Consider the following 12,560-nt stretch of genomic DNA (forward strand, 5'->3'; position numbering starts at 1 on the left):
TCACAGCTTGTATTCAGAGTGACCACTGGCAGGGGCAAAAATCACTTCCAGTCTGGTGTGGAACGACTACTGAACACTGCTAGCATTTCGGCGGAGATGTCCGAGAACTCTGCAGTAATAAGTTGTCGCACATCATCGGGTTTTGTTGCTATGTACTTGTAGACGGCGTCTTTCAGCTTTCCCTACAGAAAAAAAAGTCTACAGGCGTTAAATCTAAGGGAAGAGGCCAGCCAAGGTACAAGTCTTCTGCGGCAAATTCAACTGTCTGCAAACAATTCGTGAAGATCAGCTGTAGCACTTCGTGCACTATGGGCTGGACAGCAGAGGAACGTCTTCTAGTATTTGTGGAATATGGTCTGTTAGGAGGCTGCGCTTCTTGTGCGCTTTCAGTGTCCCGTCCGTGAAACACAGGCCTATGAGATGATGGTTCACTATCCTACATTTACACTGCACGTACGCTGACGTTGCACCTGATGAAGCCAATGGGTGCCTGACGAGGAACTACGGCTAGTCAGACACATGCACGTAGCATGAAGTATCAGTGAGCATGCTGCCTGTATGTAGAATAGGGAAGGCGAGCCATCTGTCTGAGTTTGACCAAGGGCAGAGTGTGATGGCCCGGAGGCTCGACACGAGCATTTCAGAATCTGGACGAATTGTCGGTGTTCGATGAGTGCAGTGGTGAGGATCTGCAAGACGTAGCGAAACAAAGGTGAACTACATCCAGACGTCATTACGTTGGCCGGCCACCCCTCATTACAGATGTCGGAGGTCGTAGGCAAGGCAGACTGGTAAAAAAGGGCAGGGGGCGATCTGTGGCGGAGCTAATGGTAGACTTTAATGCTGGACACAATAAAAGTGTGTCTGAAAGCACAGTGCGCCGAACGCTCCTAACGATGGGCCCCCGCAGCCGACGACCCTGGCATGTGCCAATGTAAACACCACGACATCACGACATCGGCAGCTACAACTGAAATGGGCACAGTGACATCGGTACTGGACGTTGGCGCACTGACAGAGCGTTGCATGGTCTGATGAATCGCAATACCTTCTTCACCATGTCGACAGGGGGTCGCGAATCCGTCGTATTCCAGGGCAACAGTTTCATGACATCTGTACTTCAGGACGGGGAAAAGCTGCCGGTGGCTTCATTATGCTCTGGAAAACATTCACATGGGCATCCATGGGTACAGTGGAGCTTGTACAAGGCACCATGACGGCGAAGAACCATCGATTCTTGGTTGCAGAAAAAGTACGTCTCTTCATGACGATCATATTTCTCGACGGCAGTGGCATTTTTCAACAGGATAATGTTCCATATCACATAGCCAGGAGTGTGATGGAGTGGTCCGAGGAACACAGTGACGAGTTTCAATTGATGTGCTGGCCCCCCAACTGGCCATATCTGAACCCGACCGAACATATAGGGGTTTAACAAGTTTGTTTGTGTGGCCATCCTCCGCAGCAAGCATGTAAATACTTGTTTTGTAAATAAAACTGCCCTTTCCTGCTGCTAGTTACTTTATTTATCCCATACGCGTTTCGCCTTCTCCTGTTCTAAGGCATCATCAGGGGATGATTTGCTGATCTGCGTTTCCTCACATCTGGTCTGGAGATCGCACTATCACTTTTATCACTGCCATACTCCTTTACGTAAAGGAGTCGCAATATTTAGGCTGTGAAAAGAAGTGTACGACGAAATATTTGTATCGAGTGACAAAAGAACAACAGCCCACCACAGAAAAAAGAGTGAGAAACATGGTGAACAGTGTGTGGAGGGCGAGAACACAAAGATGTGATGATATGGCAATGATAAAAGTGATAGTGCGACCTCCAGACCAGATGTGAGGAAACGCAGATCAGCAAATCATCCACTGATGATGCCTTAGAACAGGAGAAGGCAGTTTTATTTACAAAACAAGTATACATAGGGGTTTGTTGAACATGGCGTCAGAGGTCATAGCCCTCCCCCACCCCCACTCCTACCCCTAACACCGGAATTTGCGGGAATTAGGGAATTAGGTGACAAAGTGTACGCAGACTCCCTCCAGCGACCTACCAAGGCCTCATTGCTTCCATGCCGCGACGCGTCACCGCTATTGTCCGTGCCAAAGGTGGACATGCCGGCTATTAGGCTTGCGGTCATAAAGTTCTGGCTGATCAGTGTACATGATCCATGTAGAGTATCCTGTCTTAATGTCCATGGACAGATGTTAGCACGATTCTCATAATAGTTTTCATGCAGCACATGATGGAGAGAAATGTGACTGGGATGGAACCTATGTCGATGTAGAATGCGTACAACACTTGCTGACTCGTGCCACTGCCTCGTGCGATGGCACGGGAGCTGACATGCGGATCAACTGCAACGGCAGCAAGTACATTAACTTCCTCTTCTTCTGTCGTCACTTGTTTCCTTGTTGTCCAGCGGTTACACTACCACTTACACGTAACGGGTTGGATAAGCTGATAAATAATTGCATAGATGGTTGACGTCTATTAGGATGTCTTGCCGCACACACCGTTCAAGAACGAATTGCATTCTTCCTGCACTCTCCATACATCACGAGCATGTCCGCTTTATCTGCATTGGTAAATCCCATAGCCACTCACAACCTACTGCTTGGACTCTCACACACTAAGTGACTAGCAAGATGCAATGCACTCAAGTAACACGCAAGTACACTGTAAACAAACATGACAACACCGTACCTAGCAACTGCGCAGGTTGAATGGCACGAACAAGAGTCGGTGTGCAAATTTTTCAAAATACTATATCTCGTAAGCGACTCATATTAGAATCCTCCAACAAATTCCACTGAGGTTCTAATTCTCCCTTCTTTTAGTTTGTTAATGTCAATTGGTATTGTTCCATTTAAAAAAGGTTATGTTTGCACAAAAAATACACTTTCTAAGAATTATTACAAACTGTTTATCTGCTAACAGTAGGAGCCGCTTGCTGCCACTCCTTTCCGTGAAATCCGCATATCAGCAGCACTAACATTTCTGCAGTATTTGCGGTACAAGTTTTAGGTGATTCATCCTGTATATGAGTTTGTCGGATAGATTGCAGGATTAACGTCAGTTTACATGAATTAGAAAATTGTGGCATCATACACAAAATGTTTCAAGTCATTATCATTAGTAAAAACAAACGTAAATGTGTTAAGTCCGCTAATTAGACTATGAGTTGTCATTCGATTGCAAATTATTTACGGTTTATTTTCTCCAAAGCTCCACGTTATAGTCATTCGTTTACTTTGCGTAAGTTAATGTCTTTTAATCACTTACCATGCCCGTCGAGATTCGAATTACATATCACGTCCACACCAACTGTGTTACAATCTAAAGTGAAAATGTTTCGTGTAATCGACTGTAACGTCTACAAGTAGAGAGTAGTATCTTTTTCACATCTATGACCATAATGAAACGTGTAGCTCTTTGCCGTCACCTAAGCTTGTCTCCTCGCAGAGAAAAAGTGGCTGACAAGCATAACGTACCATACAAACGAAGGGTCATTATAAAGAACGAAACATGCCGCATGGGATTAGCCGAATGGTCTAAGGCGCTGCAGTTATGGACTGTGCGGCTGGTCCCGGCGGAGGTTCGAGTCCTCCCTCGGGCATGGGTGTGTGTGTTTAACCTTAGGATAATTTAGGTTAAGTAGTGTGTAAGCTTAGGGACTGATGATCTTAGCAGTTAAGTCCCATAAGATGTCACACACATTTGAACATTTTTGAAAGAACGTAACACGTCCTCACTCCATGAGAAACTGCGGACACATGAATGTAATCCAAGACACTGGCGCAGAGTTTGGTGATAATGAGTTTCACATCAGGTCTCCTCTTCCTAACCATCTCAGATACGGGGCTAGTTATTTATTCCACTACCAAGAGGACTTTGACTGGCCACCCGCAAACAGGACTCCCACTCCGGGCTGTAGAAGTAGGACGTGAGTGAACATCTCATCAAGCCAAAGACGGTCTGTGTTTAACCTCGGCGATAAAGTAATTGGGCTATTTCAGATTCTGATGAGTTAGTCCTTATGTTCCGCATAGCAGTCACGTGAAACTTAAACTAGCGTCTTGATCACCAATACAGTACATAAACGGAACTAAAACTGCAGCTAATAACATCGACGCGTGTTAGTAATGCGTGCCTGTTTAACCACCTTGAAGGGAAATTTTTCATGAGAGTCAAGTGTCTACTTTCGAATCCATATCTGCTCATACTTCTCATACATGATCAAAATGTAGATAATGAGTGGAGTAACGTAGATTTAATGCTACCGAATGGTTGTGTTGTCCGTTTCACGCTAATCTTTAACTTGGTGACTCGCCGTTAATCTGGAATTGTTGTTGTGGTCTTCAGTCCTGAGACTGGTTTGATGCAGCTCTCCATGCTACTCTATCCTGTGCAAGCTTTTTCATCTCCCAGTACCTACTGCAACCTACATCCTTCTGAATCTGCTTAGTGTATTCATCTCTTGGTCTCCCTCTACGATTTTTACCCTCCGCGCTGTCCTCCAATACTAAATTGGTGATCCCTTGATGCCTCAGAACATGTCCTATCAACCGATCCCTTCTTCTGGTCAAGTTGTGCCACAAACTTCTCTTCTCCCCAATCCTATTCAATACTTCCTCATTAGTTATGTGATCTACCCATCTAATCTTCAGCATTCTTCTGTAGCACCACATTTCGAAAGCTTCTATTCTATTCTTGTCCAAACTATTTATCGTCCATGTTTCACTTCCATTCATGGCTACACTCCATACGAATACTTTCAGAAATGACTTCCTGACACTTAAATCAATACTGGATGTTAACAAATTTCTCTTCTTCAGAAACGCTTTCCTTGCCATTGCCAGTCTATGTTTTATATCTGGAATTAGAAGTCAGGTATTGCAGTTTAGATGTTGCTTCCCTGTTGGCCACAGGTATCATGAACGGAAAAACATTAACACAGCAAGAGCTTTAAAATATCAAGTGTAGGCTGCGATGTAAGAAATTGAAAAGTAGATTCGAAGTGTCATCTTTAATATCCGGAATCCTACACAAAGCAGCTTTTCCTGAAGGATCTTTGAACAATATTTACTTCTCCTCATAACTTTAGTTGTGTGTTCTTTATCATACGTCTTTATTACGAGCAGGCAGTTCTGCTTCTTCCTGTCTGTTTCCTGACAAAGACACACTTGATTTATTCATTTAACCGCTAGCAGATCGTAGTTATTGCTTTTTGTTAAAGGCTTTGATATCCAGCACAGCGTATGTTGTTCTGTATTTCATTCTGAGCTAAGTGTTGGTGCATCCTCAGTCATGCCTTTTCAGCTTACAAACGTCAGTTTTTTTCCTTGCTATCGTTTATTAGCAGTATATGGGCGAAGAATCTGTTTTCTTTTCCTGGTTGTATTTGGGATCTGCTCCGGCTTTCATCAGTGTCATTAGATATTCAGGTACGTTGAACTTACTTAAACGATATCTTCTCAAGTTCTCTCTTGGAAATCTTACACGTAAAGCACGAAATTTCTGGTTTCTACTGAATGTTTGGCTTTAGAATGATCTGGCAGTCTTGTATCTTAGTCATCCTGGACACTGTTTCCTTAATCTTGATGTATCGGTTCTCATGCAGAGCGATTTAATTAGCAGCACTCCGTTAATCACGTCCAGTTTCTCAGTTTTCCTCATATCCTTACAATCTTCTAATAATTGCAAAAAATCGACGCTTTGAATACCACGCAGAATACCCTCTTCCATTTTAATGAAACCCTCCTATATTCTTAATAATGTACCTTATCTAAATGAGAAACAGTTTGCGTTGCATTTTATTCTGTTATTAACAACACTTTTCGCCTTCATGGAGCACCTTCAAATTATCTCCGAATTTTCCTTTTACCATTTAAACACCATAAACCATTTGACTTGACGCGAGCTTCTATCTAGCACAGAGCCGTTTTATGGCTTCCCCCCAGCAAGGCGAAAAGCATTTTTCGTAAAAGAATAGATTACAACCAAGACTGCTTTAATTTCGAGTACTATACATACAGTGTAAAAATTTTCTAAAGTAAAAATCGCATAAACTTTTCTTCATTTATAGCAACTGGTTTTGATAGACTTGTCTATCATCTCCAGGTCTTCAAAATTTTTTTGTGGAAATCATGTTCGTTTTGAGGTTGATTCTCACGCCAAGTTGTCATGTAAAATATTTGTGATAAAGAAAACATTTAAAATGAAAAAGTGCATTGTGCACATGGGCGTGTCCGTATATATTTAGCTTCCACATATGACTTTTTCGTCAGCGCTCACATATGACTGTTTTGTCATAAAAATCTCAGTACACAATAAAATGCACAGTAGCACATCTTTTTACGTCAGCTGGACATGTTTTAATCATTGAAGATCCACCTTAAATGGCACATAACGTACAACCTTAAACACGTTTTCCAAGAACAAAGAATCTGAAGACCTGAAGATAACAACAAAGTCTGTCGAAACTGGTTGCTATAAATAAAGAAGTAATGATGCAAGCTGGGCAGAAAGCTTTAATCAAATAGGAAAGATGGCTCCCTCTGATTTTTCAACTTGAGAAAATTCGGTCATATTCTACATACTGCTGCTGTCCCAGTTACCTTCATAGAGTGGAAGACATTGCAATAATTTTTTCATTAAATTGGAACCGCAGTTCGGTTTTTTGTTCCTACTGCAGAGTTACAGAATTTTCAGTTCAACACACACACACACACACACACACACACACACACACACACACACTTACTTACACACACACACACTTACTTCCTAGTGTTTCAGGGTGGAAGCAGCACATTACAGTACGAGGTCGTTGATAAGTTATCTTTTATTTTATTACCGAAAGATACTTACACGAGCCTCAGAAGAAGATTGTAGTCTCTCATTCGAAACGAAGTTTTTTTTTTTTTTTTACTACACTCATGGAATACCTGTTTTCGTGTATGCATAGCTGCTTCCGTTAAACGATCGAAGCCCTTGCACCGCTACATTACAGGTGCATATAACAAAGTTTGTCTCCACGCGGAAAAAAAATTAACCGTTACGGGCGTTGCTGTTATTTTCAGGATGCCATAAAACACGGGGGGAAATGTTGTTGACATTGCGTAATGGACTCTGTCACCGAAGGTGTCAGGCGATATAACGCGTTGGAAGTTAATTTCAAATTAAAAGTATTTGTCTTGCGCCGCATTTTCAGTTTGTGCTTTAAGGGACGGGACGGCTGTCACGCTGATTACAGTCCACGGCCGACGCGCCTGCGTTGACGGCTAATCTCACTGCATTACCACTGGCGCATATCGCTATAAAAGCATCCCACAGCGTCGCCGATTCGATCGTTGCATTCATTGACCAGTGAGGTATCGTCGATTGCCTGGTGAATTACGGAGTCTTCTTTTTTTTCTTTATGTTTTCGGCCGGGCCCGCAGCATAGAATAGTCATAATATAACATTTTATAACAAATTACTCCAGGCAAGCGGCTATAGCGCCACTCTCAAGTAATCCTGTAGATGTTACAATTGGTGAATCTACTTACGTTTATAAAAGTTGAACATAAAAGTCAGTTTACATGTATACTGCCTTCTAGTTGGAATAGACGCTCATATTGCATCAGTGAGTAAACTGTCGCCTGTCTATTGCTAGACTGTTGTAAGTCTCGTGATTTCTATTTGTGTAGATTTTTCCGTAAAGTACTTTTGACACCTAGATTGACAGTTTATTCTCGTGGATGCTTTATGTTTACAGTGTAATATTTGCTAGTCAGTGATGTTAGTTATGTTTCATTGATACACGGACATACACCACCAGACTGGCAAAGACGTAGCTTTTAGTGAAACCTGACGCTACGTGAGGAAGGATGGCGGCGTCAGAGAGTTTGTGAGTGGTCCTAACACGATTTACTGAAAACAAATGGCTCTGTAAGCTTCACTAGAAGGCTTAAAAAAATTCTGCACTTCAGAAATATCTGCATACTATTTCAGTTTAACACACACAGTGTAGAATCGTGTTATGAGAAGAGCATCAGGTTACATAGATACACGTTTAAAGCAGAATATAATATTCGCATGAACACTCAAATGAATAAAGACACTTGTTATCAACGACAAATAACACGTTCTGCTTATAGGAGCACTTTCATAACGAGCATACAATTCGAAGAAGAACCGAAATTGGTCAAAATTAGTTAAAAGCACATCATTATTAAACCCATAAAATATGCATAAACTGCCGGTATTTCGGTTAAGACAAACTGTAGTGTAATTATTACACGTTTCTAGTTGTGCTTGAATTGAGACATGTTCCTTTACTTGTATCTTCCGTCCGCTGTACGAAAAATTACAGCCAAACACGAGGCATGCATTGGGTGCCAAATCTCTAAGGGTACCATAGCTACATTAGTTTAATCCCATTTGCTATTAGTGTTTAATTAGTAAATAAACAGCTGTTTACCCGTCCTTTGCCCTCGCCGCCATATTGCTGTTATAAACTGCTGACATCAGTGACACCAGCGGTGTTGTGTACAATATTGCCAGACTAGTAATGTATGTCTGTGCATTGATATTACAATTTCGTTTGATCTGTAAATGAAAAACGAAGGGAGTTGTCATTACTAGAGATGGGCAAACTCGTTCATCCTTGGGAACTAGTTCACTGGTGATCACTCCTTTTTGGGAACAGTTCATTTTTACTCCACCGTTCATTTGTGCTTGGTATATGGTTCTTATGAAAAATTGAAAATTAGTAGCGTCGTGGAGCTGCCTCAACGTGTCAAAATCCAAGGTCCTGCTCATTGGTGAGGGCTTGCCGGAGAGATGCGTTGCCCCCCTTAGTGTCGCCGCCAACATACGATGTCTTGGATTTGACTTCGCAGCAGATCTGAGCCGTTCAGCGACTATCAATGGTAGACGCTTGCTGCAGACAATCAGACAAATCTCGCAGACCACCGGCTACGAGCTCTCGACGTTGTCTAACGCGCGCAATACGTGAACACGTATCATGCTTCCCGTATACCACACGTGGCTCAAGTACTACCAGTCCCAAATCTCCTGGCCCGACGACTGTTGATGGCTTTCGGCACCTTCGTCAGCTCGGGGATGTTATTCAAGTTGCAATATGAATCCCTTGCACTGCCACGAGATCGTGGTGGGGTGGGACTCATTCACGTGCCGACTCGTGTCAAGGCACTTTACATTAGCTCCCAACTAAAACTTTGGCATCGTTGCCCGCAGAGCCTTACTAGCCTCCTGCTTCACAACTTTGCGCCGGCCTCCTTGTTCGCCCCAGTACTGGTATCGACCATTCCAACCCCCTTTTATTACATCCAACGATTTTTCCTGGAGTCCAGTTATGTCTATCGGTCCTTACCACTTACACGTTTGTACCTCACGAAAACAGTCTCCGAATTGTTACAACAGTGCCACCCGTCCAACCCCACCGAACGTAAGTATCCACAGTACGTATGGCGACACATGTGGAAGGCGATCCATGCGCGTTTTCTCGAATCAGACGTTCAATCAGCGTGGTACATCACCGTGAATGGCAAACAAGTTAACCGAGATCGTCTGCACCGCATCCATCTCGCCGATTCATCCCTCTGCACCCACTGCGGAGTGGATGACACGGATGTCCACCGGTTCCACTGTGGCACAGCGTTCGACGTCTGGACACTTGCGCGGCGAATTTTGGCGTTTCTTACTCGACAGACACCAGCTCAGATCGACGTCCACATGCTTTTGTACCCAGATAAGACTTTCTACCCCTCCGCCAAAACTCACTCTGTGAATTGGATCAGTGGCCACACGATCCGCTATCTTTTTACTTCTGGCGACAAGTCGACGCTAGGATACTGGACTTACCTCAACGAACGACACTGCGTCCTGATACGCAACCCACGCTATAAGCAATATTTTTCCAATTTCCTACGGAGCACCTTCGATGACCCACTTCGTAAATGGAACGTCCAAGCCCTGAGAACCTGAAAACTGTATTAACCGAACCGAACTGCATAGACCTGCTACCCAGAACCCATGCCTACGCAATGAGAAGACACGTTTGGACGAGCTGGCCTGCTGTAGGCGGAGACACTTCAGGCGCTTCTGTAAGAACTGGTCTTTAACTACAAGTCGCACGATATATAAACTTTTCCTTATTTATTCCTCATAATTTGTTCTTAAAGGAAAAAGAAATTTGATTTTACTTTTGAGAAACGTTTTTTTGTTCCAAAAGATTGCTTCTTCGCCATCAGGACGAAGGAGACTAATTTTTGTAAAAAGAAAAAAAAAGAGGGTTAGCTTCCCTCTGTAATAAAAAACTGAGATAATCGATCAACGACGAACTTAAACGGATGTCTTACGACGTCCGCCCCGAGCAGATACAACGAACGAAAGCGAAAAAAATGAGATAAAAAAAAAAGTTGGTAGAGCACTTGCCCGCGAAAGGCAAAGGTCCCGAGTTCGAGTCTCGGTCCAGCACACAGTTTTAATCTGCCAGGAAGTTTCATATCAGCGCACACTCCACTGCAGAGCGAAAATCTCATTCTATATCCAAAGTTGATATTCCAAGCAACGAAACTACAGCTAGTAATTTTGTAAGTAGGCTGTTTAGGTTTTCTTATTGGTAGCGCCACGTAGCGCTCTGTATGAAAAATGACTGGCTGTGCTGTGTGCAGTCTGTGGCTAGTTTGCATTGTTGTCTGCCATTGTAGCGTTGGGCAGTTGGCTGTTAACAGCGCGTAACATTGCGCAGTTGGAGGTGAGCCGCCAGCAGTGGTGGATGTGGGGAGAGAAATGGCGGAGTTTTGAAATTTGTAAGACTGGATGTTATGAACTGCTGTGTATATTATGATTTTTCAACACTATTAAGGTAAATACATTGTTTGTTCTCTATTAAAATCTTTCATTTGCTAACAATGCCTATCAGTAGTTAGTGCCTTCCGTAGTTTCAATCTTTTATTTAGCTGGCAGTAGTGGCGCTCGCTGTACTGCAGTAGTTCGAGTAACGAAGATTTTTGTGAGGTAAGTGATTTGTGAAACGTATAGGTTAATGTTAGTCAGGGCCATTCTTTTGTGGGGATTATTGAAAGTCAGATTGCGTTGCGCTAAAAATATTGTGTGTCAGTTTAAGGACAGTCATGTATAATTGTTCAAAGGGGACGTTTCAATTTTTAGTGCACAGAAAGTCCTCTGTTGTTATGCAAATAAAAATTAATAGTTGACTGACATCTGTTAGATCAGGGGCGTCCACCGAAAATTCTCTATTGAACTGTTTAGTTTCTTTTTTATGTAGTGGACTGTATCAAGAAATCGAGTTTTTACAATGTTACATTACAAAGTAGATGCTTTTAAACGTTGAGCAGCATCGTCATAACCAAAATGCTTTTGGAATATCTGTTTGCAGATCCTCTAACGAGTATGCCACCACTGAAGCATTTCTGATCGTTAGCAAATTTTATAACACACAACACACCTGCAGTTAAACAGTTTGCTGTAACACTTGATGTTTCCGATATCTTTTGTATTTTTTTAAAGCTACGCACTAAAACGCACAGTTCCTCATAATAGTAACGACTGTGTGTTGCTACAAGAACTGTCGACCTAGATTACTACATTTACTGAGCGGAGGATGCAGGGAGTGGAAGCTTGCGATCGGCTCGTTAGCATATTGGCTGCTGAGACAAACCCTGCCTCCTTCTCCCAGAACGGCCAGCCCACAGCATACAAAAGGAATGATCGTGTAATAGATTAATGCGCTGCAGAAGTGACACGAAAGTTGATGGCGTGTCGGTACCTGGACCAGTTGCAGCCTCTTCGCTCATTTTTGTAAGTAATATTTTCACTAGGCACAACACAGCACGGCGATCAACACTTTATTCATAACGGTTGCTTATTGTTACGGTGCACGTTACTGTAACGTAGCTAATGTTGGCAGCGACCGTAAACGTTCCAGAGCGGCACGAAGTCAGCCGACTTCCACCGATCGCAGGGTGGCACAAGTAAAAGTGCGCTATCAGTACCTAGTCAAAACGGCTCATAATTTTTTACGCATTAAACATAAGATTTTCATTGGAATTACGTACAAAAAGAACTTCATGCAACTGTCCTCATTCAAAACATCGTTGTTTTCAGCGCTCTTTCGTTTCTACTCTCTCAAGAACCACAACAGGAAAAGTCACAGTAATAACCAGAACGAAGCCAGAATAATAGGCACAGGAAAAACCAAAATGTCAACCTGAATGATAGCGCAATATTAAGGAGAGTACATCTGTGTAAATTGCCGAAAGCAACCGACACCTTAACCCAAGTCACACCAATACCCAAACAGGGAAGATAGAGTAATCAGCTGAATTACAGGCCTATATCATTAACGTCGATTTGCACTAGGGTTTTGAAACATGTACTGTATTCGAACATTATGAAGTACCTCGAAGAAAACGATTTATTGACACATAGCACGGATTCAGAAAATATCGTTCTTGTGAAACACAACTAGCTCTTTATACTAATGAAGTAATGAGTGATATCGACAGGGCATGTCAAAT

This window comes from Schistocerca serialis, chromosome 7, assembly GCF_023864345.2.
Source record: "Schistocerca serialis cubense isolate TAMUIC-IGC-003099 chromosome 7, iqSchSeri2.2, whole genome shotgun sequence".
Lineage (NCBI taxonomy): Eukaryota > Metazoa > Arthropoda > Insecta > Orthoptera > Acrididae > Schistocerca > Schistocerca serialis.